The sequence below is a fragment of the Monodelphis domestica genome, chromosome 2 (assembly GCF_027887165.1).
Source record: "Monodelphis domestica isolate mMonDom1 chromosome 2, mMonDom1.pri, whole genome shotgun sequence".
NCBI lineage: Eukaryota > Metazoa > Chordata > Mammalia > Didelphimorphia > Didelphidae > Monodelphis > Monodelphis domestica.
In genome coordinates, this window is record NC_077228.1 from 525,391,236 (window position 1) to 525,404,722 (window position 13,487).

Genomic DNA, 13,487 nt, shown 5'->3' on the forward strand with positions numbered 1-13,487 from the left:
GATGCTTCTGTTTGTCAGACATGAAATACTACAGGGTCTCCTCAGTGGGGTCCAAGGCCACTTGAACAAGATTATATTAGTAATTTACACAGGAAAACCCAAGTGGATAACGATTACAAATGTCCCAAGTTATGTCAGAGAACAGAATGAGAAGTTCATTGAGTTAGTCCATCATGAACAGACACTACATATGGACAGTGATCTGGGCTCAGAATAAAGTAAGAGAGATCTTGGTCAAATGGAAATATGATGGAGAATTAGGCATTTTCTCCACTCCTCAGGACTTCTCAAAACTCTTCAAAATAAGAGTATGTATAAGAGATGAAGGAATTTCAGCTGGATTCACAGTCTTGGTCATCAGGAACCCTAATAAAGTAAAAACCCACTTTAACAGCAGAAAATGCTAATCCTTAAACTCCTAACACTCACTCAGTGCTTCTCCCTACCACCCACTATGCTCTGGCATGGCTACAGAAGACAACCCACCACTTGCAATAGAATGAAACTCTTACTTCCCTACACTCTCTCTTTCTCTCTATCTATCTCTGTCTCTCTGTCTCTCCCTGTCTCTGTCTTGTGTGTGTGTGTGTGTGTGTGTGTGTGTGTGTGTGTGTGTGTGTGTGTGTGTTATGTCCTCTAGAGAACCAAGAGACAGAAGCTTGCTCTGACTGGGATTGTACTGATCCATTTCAACAGTCTTTAGCTAGAGGCCTGAGGAATAGTTAGAATATCAAAATATATATGGTTCTATTCAGTCTGCTTGAAGCAAAGGGACCAACATAGAACTAAAGCTCATTCTGTAGCCTCATCTCACTTTGGGTAGATACCGAGATCAGTAAAACAATGAGAATTGCCCTATGTGGAGGCTGGCTAAGACAGCGTTGAGGCCCTGGCTCCAGAAAAACAGCAAAGAAAGAGTCAGAAAGTAAACAGTAGTGAAATCGAGGGTAGAAAAACTGAAAGTACCAAAGATCTCAAGAGGAAGAGAGCCCAACTAAAGACCTTGAGCAAAGGTAGATAAACCAATAAGGAACATCTAAACTGAAGGAAACATGGACTCCTATTCAGCTAGATGAGTCCAGGAACCTACAAATAAATGTTGCAAGACAAAGGCAAATTAATCAATACCTAATGAGAGAGGATCCTGAATATTCACAAGAGATCATAGGACCATAGCACAATGGAGATTAAAGCTTAAAAGCAAAATAAGAATTCAGAATTCTTAGACTGTACAGTAGAAGTAACTTGACAAGTAGAAAAACCTGAACCCATGGCAAGTTGCACTAAAGAAGCAAAAGAAAGAATAACTGATTGAGAATAGGATGGTACAGAGGTGTAGGACAATATGGAAGAAAGGGGAAAATTAAAATATAGAACATAGGACATTCAAATAACACAAGATTATTCTGCATCCATCAGAAACCTCAGGAGGGAAGGGAATAATATGTTCCAAAGAGCAAAGGAGTTTAAGATACAACCCAAAGTGACCTACTCAGCAAATACAAATCTAGTCATTAAAGAAAAAAAGATAAATATTTAATAAAAAGAAAAATTTCAAAGTATCATGGAAAGAAACAGACCCAAATAATGTATTTGCTTTTAAATACCACAAACAACAATATAAGAAAAAAGAAAAAAATCCCCTATCTTCTTAGAGGGTAGAGAGACAAGTAAATAACTATGTATAAACAGGATGTCTTGGATATAATATCAGAGGAAAGACATGGAGATTAATTAGTGATGATTGGAAAAGTCTTCTTTTTTTTTTTTTGTTTAAACCTTTATCTTCCATCTTGGAATCAATCCTGTGTAATAGTTCAAAGGCAGAAGAATAATAAGAGCTAAACAATGCTACCTAAGTGACTTGCCCATGTTTACACAGTTAGGAAGTGTCTGAGACCAGATTTGAACCTAAGACTTCCTATTTCCAGACCTGGTTCTCAATCCACTGAACTACCAAGCTGTTCCCTGTAAAAGGCTGTAAAAGGCAGAAGATGAAACTGTAATTGTGCTGAAAGGAATGATGAACTGGAGGGATTCCATGTGACCTGGAATGATCTCCAGGAATTGATACAGAGCAAAAAGAACAGAACCAGGAGAACATTGTACACAGAGAATGAAACATTATGGCACAGTCTAATATAATGGACTTTTCTGCTAGCAGCAATGCAATGACCCAGGACAATCCAAAGAAACTTATGAAAAAAAAAGGTATCCTCATCTGTGGGAACATAAATATAGAAGGAAAACATATGATTGACCACATGGTTCAATGGGGATATGAATGGGGATGTTGATTTTAAATGATCACTCTATTGCAAATATTAATAACATGGAAACAGGTTTTGAACAATGATACATGTATAACCCAGTGAAATTGCTCATCAGCTCCAGGACAGAGGAAGACAAGAGGGGAGGGAAAGAACATGAATCATGTAGCCATGGGAAAATATTCTTAATTAATTTTTAAAAAGAAAAGGAAAATAAGATGAAACTTTAACTGAGACTTAAAATTCATGAAAGCTGTGAGAAAAAGATGAGGATGGAGAGTGCACTTCAGGTAAGCTACAATTTAGTAATCCGGGCTTTGGAAGGCTGACATCCTGGAGATAATGAACCAAAAAAAGGGACTAGCATTAAGGGAGATCAGGAAAGGCTTCTCATAGAAGATATAATTATAGCTGGGGCATGAAGGAAGCCAAGGAAGACTGTGGGTGAAGTTGAGAAGGGAGAACATTTCTACTTTGGGGGACAGTCAGAGAAAATACCCAGACCTGGAAGATGGAGTATTTTGTGCAAGGAACAGCAAGGAGGGCAGTGTCACTGTATAGCAAAGTAAATGGGAGTGGGGGAGGTATATAAGGTATAAAAGTTGTTTGAGTATTTATGTGTGTGTGTGTGTGTGTGTGTGCGTGCATCTAGGTTATGAAGGGCTTTGAAAGCCCTTTTTAAATTTTGATCCTACAAGTGATAGGAAGTGGTCTAGAGAGCATCAATATTCTATAAAAGTCTTATTTTAACGCTTACCATACTAGAAGTAACCCTGCTTTACTGAGGGGATTGGAACAAAATTTCTACTGGGTATGATCAAGCTAGAAAGTCTTGGTTTTGGAAAGAGTAAGATTCTAGCATTGTTTCTACTCTTAAGGAGCAATATAATTAAATATGGTCCTGGTGACATATGTTAACTAATAACCAGATGGGTTAAGTTGATCAAACTAAAAGCTGATAGGAACATAGGGAAACATACCTTATATTATATTGCTAGAGCACTTAAGAACTGTTTTGTTTTGTTTTTAGAAAATGAGATGGAAATATACATTATGAGCTGTAAATCTTTTTATGTTCATTGACCTAGAGATCTCATTACTAGCATTAGAATCTAGTGGTATTATTGAAAGGGTAAAAAGCTATGTATGTATGAAAATATTCATAGAAGATTTGTAATGATTAAATAACTGGAAATAATGCAAATGCAATGTGTTAGAAATGGCTGAAAAGATTATGATATCTGAATGTAATGGGCTATATTATGTTATTAGAAATGACAAATATTGAAAATATGAAGAAAATAGGGAAATATATGAAAAATGAAAAGAGAATAAGAATAACACATACTATGATTATATTAAAAATAGCAGCTACAATTTCAAGAAACAAGTATCAAAGTAAAACAAATCCCAAGGGAACTCAAAAACAAGATATTTATATTAGCATACATATATAATTTATATATTCTGAACAAATTGTAAACAATATGGAATTTGTGGTTTTGCACATATTTTATATATTTGTTTATTTAAATGTTTTATTGGTTATGCTGGTTATTAAATATATAATAATTTTTATAAGTTTTATAACTTCATTAAGTATACAATAATTTTATAAAAACAAGTGATGGTAAACCACTGAAGTTTATTGAATGAGGCAAGGGGTGAGGAGGAGTAGGATGGTCAGATTTTTGCTTGAGGATGATTAATATGATAGTTGAGTAGAAGATAGACTGAAATGGGAGAGAATAATGGCAGGAAGAGGAGTACCAGCAAGCCACTGTAGTATTTAGCTATGAGATGATAAGGGGCTGAACTAAGGGAGTGGAAGGTCATATGGGAGAGATGATACAAAGGGAAAATCAACAAATTCAGTAGGGAAGGAGGCTGACAAACAGTGAGGAGTTAAAGATGACACCTAGATTGCAAACCACAGAGAGAATTGTGGTGTCCTTTGCAATAATAGAGAAGTTTGAAAGTTGGGGGAAAGACTGTGTGTATGCACGTGAAGGAGAGATGATGGCTTCAATTTGGGATATGTTGAGTTTAACATGTCTATAGGACATCCATTTTGAAATCTTTAATAGGCATCTGGAAATGTGAGTCTGAAGTCAGGAGAAATGTTATCAGCAGACTAGAGATGAATGAAAGCACAGGAACTAGTATAGAGAGAGAAGAGAAAATGACCCAAGACAGAGTCCTGGGAGAGCTCCATATTTAGTGGCTATTGTCTATATAAAGATCCAGCAAATAAGACTGAGAAGGAGCAAACAGACTGTTAGGAGGAGAATCAGAAGAGAGAAGATTTACAGAAACCTGAAGAAAAGAGAGTGTTAACAAAAGGATGAGTGACACCACTGTCAAAGGCTACCAAGAGATCAAGAAGGATGAGAATCAAAAAGTTCTTAGATTTGAAAAGTAAGAGAATATTAGTAACTTTGGAATTAGAATATAAGCTCCTTGAGAGCAGAAACTCTCATGGTTGTCTTCGTATCCTCAGTGTTTAGTACTTATAGTAAGCTCTTAATATTAATTCATTCCACTCCATTATCCTGTCATGGCACAAGAACTTGTATTGGATGAAAAAAGTCTTTGTGAAAAGAAACAAAGATAAGCATAACAGCAATGCAAAGATATTCGTCTTATAAACTTAAAACAGACATATAGTTTGAACCTGAGACAACTGGTTCAGCCCACGAGCCAGCATCCCCTCAAATTCCCCTTCAAGTGATTCTCAAATATTGGCAGTGGTTATTATATTCTAAGCTGAACAAAGTGTTTTTTTTTCCTCAAAGAAAAACATGACATTCCCATTCCATATATTTAAGTACCATTTTGCACATCTTGGATATATGCCTAATGCCAAGATGCATTCTGGGCAGCCTCTACCTACAAGCCAAACTAGAGTGTGCCCAATCCTTTCCTCTATGATATGCAGTCTTCTGACTTTAATATTTCTCCAGGTAATGCTTAGAGGGACCCTTAACCAAAGGATTTCTTGAGCTGACATATTTATGGGGATGAACTGGCAGACACACAACCTCATTATGGATAACATAGTAAAATATGATTTGCAGTTGGCTGTAGCAAAATAATTTGAAAGCCCAGTTGATATTACATTTGAAATGGGAAGACTTATTGGAAAAAAGGGTTGGGGAGGACAACTGGAAAAGTTTCAAATATGCTTTTTGCAAACAAGTATGGACTAACCTGGGTCGTGACAAGATGGGTGGATGGATATCGGCATCTTTGAAAGCATTGGCCCCCTTATGGAACTCCTGGGGAAAAAGTGACTCATTGTGCCAGTGAAACAGGATAACCATTGTGCCAACGCTGCGTGATGGAAAGTTTGGTCTCCTGGGAAGCTTTGAGTAATAAGAGTATGATAAAGACATGTTAAGTGGGGCGTGCAAAATGAAGCATTCTAAGTAAGAAAATCCAATTTTGGACTTCATTTATTGTGTTTATGAACCATGTAAAACAATATTATAGTTTTTCTATGACAAAGGGTCATTTTTGTTTAAAGTAATTTTCTCTCTTCTTTGGGCTTGGCTTAACCAATATCTTCTAATTCCAGGATGAAACTATCTTATGCCATGAACATGGGTGTCATTGATTCCCTGCTCAGTCAATCTAACTGTTATGTAAGAATCAAGACGAAGGCCAAGAGATTTATTACCTTGTTCAGAGGCACTCAGAGGAAAAACACCATCTCTCTCTCTTCTCTCAAAATCCAGATGACTTAGGAAAGCTTTAAAGAGTATAATTAGCTTTCAGGGATTAAGTGAGGGTTAGTGAGCCCAGATTTGGAAATTCAGAACAGTTTTAGTAGAGAAAGGGTTTTTATTTGTAATTTCTAAGTGACATTTTAAAGCACTTATGGTGGCTCCAAAGAAACAATATTGCTCATTTGTACCATCTTTGTGCTGATGAGAGGGACCCAGGTTCTCTCACTCAATAGCTTAATGAAAATAAGAGCTTGGAAAGTAATTTAGAGCTCATCTAGTTTAGCCTCCTCATTTTACAGAAGAAAAAACTGAGAAGGGAAGTGACTTGGCCAAGAGCACAGAGGTCATATGCATCAAAAAAGAGGATTAAACTCAGTTCCTCTAACTCCAGAACTAGTTTGTTTTCTACTAAGCTTTGCCTTCTCTTCTTCTGTTTTTGAACCCTTGATGGCTGACAAATAGTAGGCGTTTGATAAATGTCTCTTGATTGGTGATTGTTTCCCACACTCTTCTCTTCGTCATCCAAATTTTGATTCTCGGGAGATTTAGTTCTATGACTCACAACCACTGCATCACCAGGAAAACATGGGGATAGTTATTTCTAGGCTAATTCCTTTTGAATGGTCACGTGCCTCAGTGGGGAAGCCCTGTGATGAATTGTGGCTCAGTGGAACAGCATCTGCAAATTGGGACAATGACTTGAATATAAGAGCACCTGGAAAATCACTAGCTTCAAGAAATTCTTCTTTCTCTTGCCATCTACTAAAGGTGGAGAGTCTCCCTATCACATGACTCACTTGGTACTGATAATCACAAAACCACTGATCAAAAGGACCTCTATAGTCCATGTATTTGCCTTTCTTTCTCTTTTATGTCTTAGGATTATTGACCTCCTTAGAGTATATATGCCAGATCTCTGCATCAATCCTAATTGAAAGTTTAGTCACTTTCTTATCATTATTCCAAATTATTCTCTAGGATATTTGGAGCCATTCAAAGCTCTAAGTATATTAGTCTGCCCATGTTTCCACAACCTCTCCAAAAATGACTATTTCCATCTTTTGTCATCTTTGTCAATTTGCTAAGAGTGATAGGAAATTCAAGATTGCTGGAATTTGCATTTCTCTTATTATTAGCTATTCAAATCAGTCTTTTATTTACTTAATAGTTGCAGTCCTTTAGAGTGAAATTTTTTTAATCCATTGACACCTATTAGAGAATTAGAGACAGCTTACCTATTAGAGATGCTTATCTGAGATAGTTGGCACAAAACATTTTATTCAATCATTTCCTTGTAATGCTTTTAAAAATATCAACATCAATCAAATCAACAAGGAAATTTGCATTCTCTATAGATCTATTCAGAGCCACATCTAAAAATCTGTGTTGCATTTCTGCATTTGTGTCCATGTAAGTGTCTGAGGATGACAAAATTCAAGTCTTCCTCACTCAAATCCAATGCTCTGTTCTCTCTCTCTCTCTCTCTCTCTCTCTCTCTCTCTCTCTCTCTCTCTCTCTCTCTCTCTCTCTGTCTCTCTCTCTCTCTCTGTCTCTCTCTCTCTCTGTCTCTCTCTCTCTGTCTCTCTCCCTCTCTCTCTCTCTCTCCTTCTCATTCTCTCCCTCTCTCTCCTCATTCTCTCCCTCTCTTTCTCTCTCTCTCCTCATTCTCTCCCTCTCTTTCTCTCTCCTCATTCTCCCCCCCCCCCTCTCTCTCTCTCTCTCTCTCTCTCTCTCTCTCTCTCTCTCTCTCTCTCTCTCTCTCTGTCTGTCTGTCTGTCTCTCTCCTCACCTTTTAGAGAATTTCACTTTATATTCAATTAGTTATCTATAAATATCTTAAATATCAGACACTTACCTGAGAAATTTGATTCAAAGATTTTTACTCAATCATTTCCTTATGATGTTTTTTAAAATGTCAACAAGCAATCAACAAGGGAAATTTGCCTTCTCTATAAATTCTAGGCCAGTAAAACTGTAAATTTATGGTCAGAGTTACAAAGGTAGATAGGAAGGTCTGTTCTCTTCATATTGTCATCAAAATACCCTCTATATGTATGAGTGGATGTGTGTGTGTGTGTGTGTGTGTGTGTGTGTGTGTGTGAATAAATAGTGAGTTCTGCTATCCAGAGTTCTTCAATCTATGTTTTAAACACAATGCCAATTGTTTTGGAAACAAAATCCATGGGTGTGATTATATAGCTATAAAAGCACATTGTACAAAATAGACAATGTCTCTAAAATTAAAAGACATGAAAAAGATGGGGAATGTTTTTATAATAAATCTACCAGATCTAAAATTCCAAATGTATGAGCAATAGAAGCATATCTATAAGACCCATGCATATGCAAAGGATATAAGTAATTTATAGAGAAAATTCACATTGTTAAAAATTGCATGGGGAAGCGATCACATTATCTAATGATCAGAGAAATGCCTAGAATGCTGTCTAAAAATAGATTTTAAGTAAGATAAAGCCCAATGTTAGTAGGACTCTGAAGAGAGACACTCTAATATATGGGTGACAAGACTACATATTGGTACAATATTTTGAAAAGCAATATGGCAATGTGCAGTAAGAGGTACAAAACTAATCATACTGTTCAACCCAACAATTCCATTGCTAGAATTCTATCCCCAAGACATAATAAAGGGGCCTTTGTGTAAAAAAATATATTCATAGCTTCTCAAAAAAGTATGTCCAACAATTGGTGAACGTCTGAATAAATTATTGTATATAAATGTAATGGAATATTATGGTGCTATAAAAATGATAGATTTGAAGCATATAAGAAAATCTGGAAATACCAATACAAAATGATATAGAGATCAAGAGAAACAGAACACTATATTCTTACTGTATAGGAAAGAAAGGGAAAAGAACAAAAAAGGGACAAAAATAAGAAAGATGAGAATAAACAAAAACTACATATTAAAACCTTTTTTTAAAAGATATCTCAATATTTTTCAACAAAAAGCATATTCTAGTATGATTTCTAACATTATATATCATTTATACAGTTTTTACATTTAGTTTTATAACTTTAAATATTTATATATAGTTATATATAACCAAAGGTAGAAATGTGAATATGCTGAATATCAATTATTAATAGTTAACATTTATATAGTATTTAAGTTTTGCAATATTGTGCATACATTTACAAAATTATATGCATGTATATGCACAGTTACATATACATATATACAAAGTTATTCAAATAGCATTATAATAACCATGCGTCTAACGATGTAAAATAATTCTGTATGTGTGTGTTATAATCAGCTAAGCAGTTCATTAGATACAGGGTTATACTTGTAGTCAGGAAGACCTGAATTCAAATTCAGAGGCATTTTTAGCTGTATGACCCTGGAAAAGTCACATAACCTCTGTTTGCCTCAGTTTTCTCAGCTGGAAATGGAGGTCGTATTAGCACCTACCTCCCAGGGTTGATGTAAAGATGAAATGAGATATTTGAAGAGTTCTTTGCAAATCTTAAAGTCCTACATTGATACTTTCTATTTATCTATGTATATGTGGATATATATGTACGTATTAACATTCTCTAGCTGTAGATGTTGATTATATGGGCAAGGGGGAGTGTATACAGTTAAATGTTTCTACAGTGGAAACAGTGGCATGCCTGACATCAGGAAGACTCATCCTCCTGAGTTCAAATCCAGCCTTAGACACTTGGTAGCTGTGTAACCCCAGGCAAGTCCCTTACTCTGTTTACCTCAGTTTCCTCATCTGTCCAATGAGCTGGAGAAGGAAATAGAAAACCACTCCAGTATCTTTGCCAAGAAAATCCCAAATGGGGTCATGAGGAGTTGGGCATGTCTGAAATAGACTTATACACACACGTTAGAGCATTTCAGTTCATCCTCCCCACCTTGGGAGACAGATGATATTATTACCCTTATTTTAGAGATGAAACAAAAGAGAAAATGGTTTAATGACTTATCCAGTATTACACAGGTTTTTTCCCAATTTTTTTATTATTAAATTTTAACAGTTTCAGTTTTTAAGCTTTTATTTTCAGTCCCTCCACTTCTTCCCCCTTCTCTAATGAACAGAAAAAGAGAGGCAACTAGGTGGCACAGTAGATAGGATACCAGGCCTAGAGTCTGGAGGTCCTGGGTTCAAATCTAGATTTAGACACTTCTCAGTTGTATAACCCTGGACACGTTATTTAACCCTGTTTGTCTAGCCCTTAGTGTCCTTCTGTTTTAGAGTTGTTACTAAGATAGAAAGGATTTAAAAAAAAAAAAAGAAAATCCTTATAACAAAAATGGATAGTTATCTCAAACAAATGCCTATATTAGCCACATCTAAAAATAAATGTGTTGCATTCTACATTTAAGTGTCCATTTAAGGGTCTGAAGCAAACTTAGAATTCAGACCTTCCTATCTCAAATCTAGTTCTCTCTCTCTCTCTCTCTCTCTCTCTCTCTCTCTCTCTCTCTCTCTCTCTCTCTCTCTCTCTCTCTTCTCTCTCTCTTTCTTTCTCTCTCTTTCTCTCTCTCTCCTTTCTCTTCTTTCTCTCCTTCTTTCTCTCTCTTTCTCTCCCTCTCTCTTGTCTCCCCCACCTCTCTCTCCCCCCCCTTCTCTCTCTGACTCTGTCTGTCTGTCTATCTGTCTGTCTCTCCCTCCCTCTCTCAGACAAGAAGGAAATAAGATAAAAGTCTGGACAGACTGTGAAGGAGATTGTTAAATTTTTATTGCTTGTGCCGAATATTAAATTGGTGGTCTCCAGGGATTTAATTTCTAAATCCCAAGTGAATTACTAAAGTAGAATAGAATTTATGATAGTTTATTTACAATAGTCTAAGATAGTAAGGAAGTGAGAAAAGAGTAGAGAGGGAAAGAGAGCTCTGCCTTCCTCAGAGCCAGGTAGAAATTCTAAGGTCCTACTCAGGGAAAAGAGTCTCAAAACGATGGACCTTTCTCGAAGGTTTACACGTCCAGAAAGGCAGGGTCACTAAGTCAGCCTTTCACTCACCAATGGTGACCATCTAAAAGGAAAGCACAGTCTGAGGTCTCCTGCATGAGCTCCTCCAAGGGTCCAGTTCCACAGCCAAGTCCTAGTGTCTGCCTTCCAGTCTCTCCTCCAAGTGACTCTTCTTCCCTCTATCATGAATCTCGAATGCTCAAATCTATCATGTCTCTTCGAATGATCCTTCTGGCCTCTGTGGTCCTCTTTTTAAAGATCTTTTTCTCATGTGTCACCTCCCCTAAATTTCACATCTACCAATCAAAGCAGATGTTCCTCTCCAGGACTGCCCACTCTTTAGTTCATACCTTCTTTTGGTTAGATAATATTTTTGTAGTTAGTTCAAAACTTTAGTAGTTAAAATGGGTAGATCTACTTCAAATACTGAGTTACCATCTTTTGGGGATTAAAATCTAAAAATAGATTGTGGATTACAATTTAATCTTCACAATGAAGGAAGAGATAAGTATCTTCATTGTTACAATCAGGAGAGAGCTAAATCCAATCTTCACAAGATACAGAGGAAAAGTTTTTGTTTTTGTTTTTGCTCTTTTGTTCTTCTTCTATCCCTACTTTGTCTCCTTGATAATATTATGTTATTGAATTCATAAATATTCTGAAGGTCTAAATCTGGTAGCACAAAGCTCCTTTGCCCTTTGCCTCCTTCACCTCACTAAGAATGCAAGAATTACTAGAGGGCATGATCTAGAGATTGAGTACCCAATAACAACATGCACTCGAGTACTGATATTTAACTAAATAAAAAATATGCAATTCAAAGGTTTTGTGGAAAATCTCATATAAAATTACTCTTTTGCTTTAGTCAAACTAGTGTGATGTTGCTACTTAGCATAAGACGGTATGTGTGTGTCTGTGTGTGTATGGCCAGTTATAGATGACTTAAAGTTGCCATTATTGAATGGGAGCCATAATGAATCATCATAACATAGATAAATCGATAAACAGATGGATAGATGGATGAATGGATGGATGGACAGATGGATAAATGGATGAATGGATGGACAGATGGATAGATAGATATATACACATATACACTTATGTGTGTATATGTACATATATATTGTGTATATTGTGTCAATGTATATGTTTATAATATATGTATGTGTGTAAATGTGTTTATATGCATTTAGATATGTCTATATGTATACACACATATATGTATATACCCTATATAGATGTGTTACATACATATCTCTTTCTTTAAAAACAAACCATGTAACTCAATTTCTTTGTTTTATGGCTAACGAAAAGAGGCCCAGAGAAATGAAGTAATGATTGAAACTGATACTAATTCACTACATAATGTAATGGAAAGATCACTGGACTTGGCTCTGAGCTCTGCTACTGACCAACTTTGACCTTAGACAAGTCTTTTATCCTCTCTAAGGCTCAGTCTCATCTTCTGTCAAATAAGGAAGAGATTTCCTAGGAGGCTTTGGAGTCTTGGCTTTTTTCCTCACTCCCTACACAACTCAGAATATACTTCTGAGACTCAGTTTCCTCATATGTTAAATGAGGAAATGACACTAAAAAAAACAAACTCAAGGGCCCTTCTTACTTGAAATCCAATATGATAAACCTAGAGACCCACTGTAGGAACAGGAAACAAACAGATGCCAGCTAGGCAACAAGAAACAAATCTCAGCTAGGCAACAGAAAGCCAACAAAATGGTTGCCAACAACATACTGCAACTTCAAGACTGGGACTCCCCACCTCTCTCAGGAACATCCAATGAAATTAATCCAAGTAGCTCACCTTCCCCAGAAACAACCAATAGAAACAATCCAAGCCATATTACCCCTAAAATCCCCTAATGCTATATTATCTTATTATCTTGCAATTTCCCCACCCAGATGGGACTCTATGGCCACTTCTACTGGCATTGGACTCCCCCTTGCTGCTTCTTTCCTCCCCACCCAGGAAGGACTTTATAGCCTCCTCTACCAGTATTGGACTCCCCCATTGCTGCTTCTTTCTTCCATTAAAGCTTTGTTATATTACCTTATTCTGGTCTCATTGTCTCTTGGGTCAAATCCCCTTCAATCTGACTGACACTATGATCATTCCTTTTACCTTAATTGAGCAATATTAGTGTAAATTGCTTATTTAATGGGAAGTCTAATTCTGTAGTTACATTGATTTAGGGAGCTCTATGTAATACTAAACAACCACCTTTTACCAAAGCAAATTATCATCTGGTCTGCAATTCCTGGACTTCCTTGTAGAGTTGCCTGGAGCATTGAGAGATGAAGTGACTTGTCCAGGGTCACATCATTAGTATGTGCCAGATTTGAACCCAGAAGATGATAAATATTATAAATTATCATTTGTTAAATTTGCATGAATTTAATTATTTAGAGGTGACAGTAATCTCCAGGCACAGTAACTATGGTGAGCCTCTGTTCTCCCTAATGACTTTAGTTTAAGAACTTTCTGGGGATTGTACTCCAAAGAATGCTTGGAACTTCATGGCAT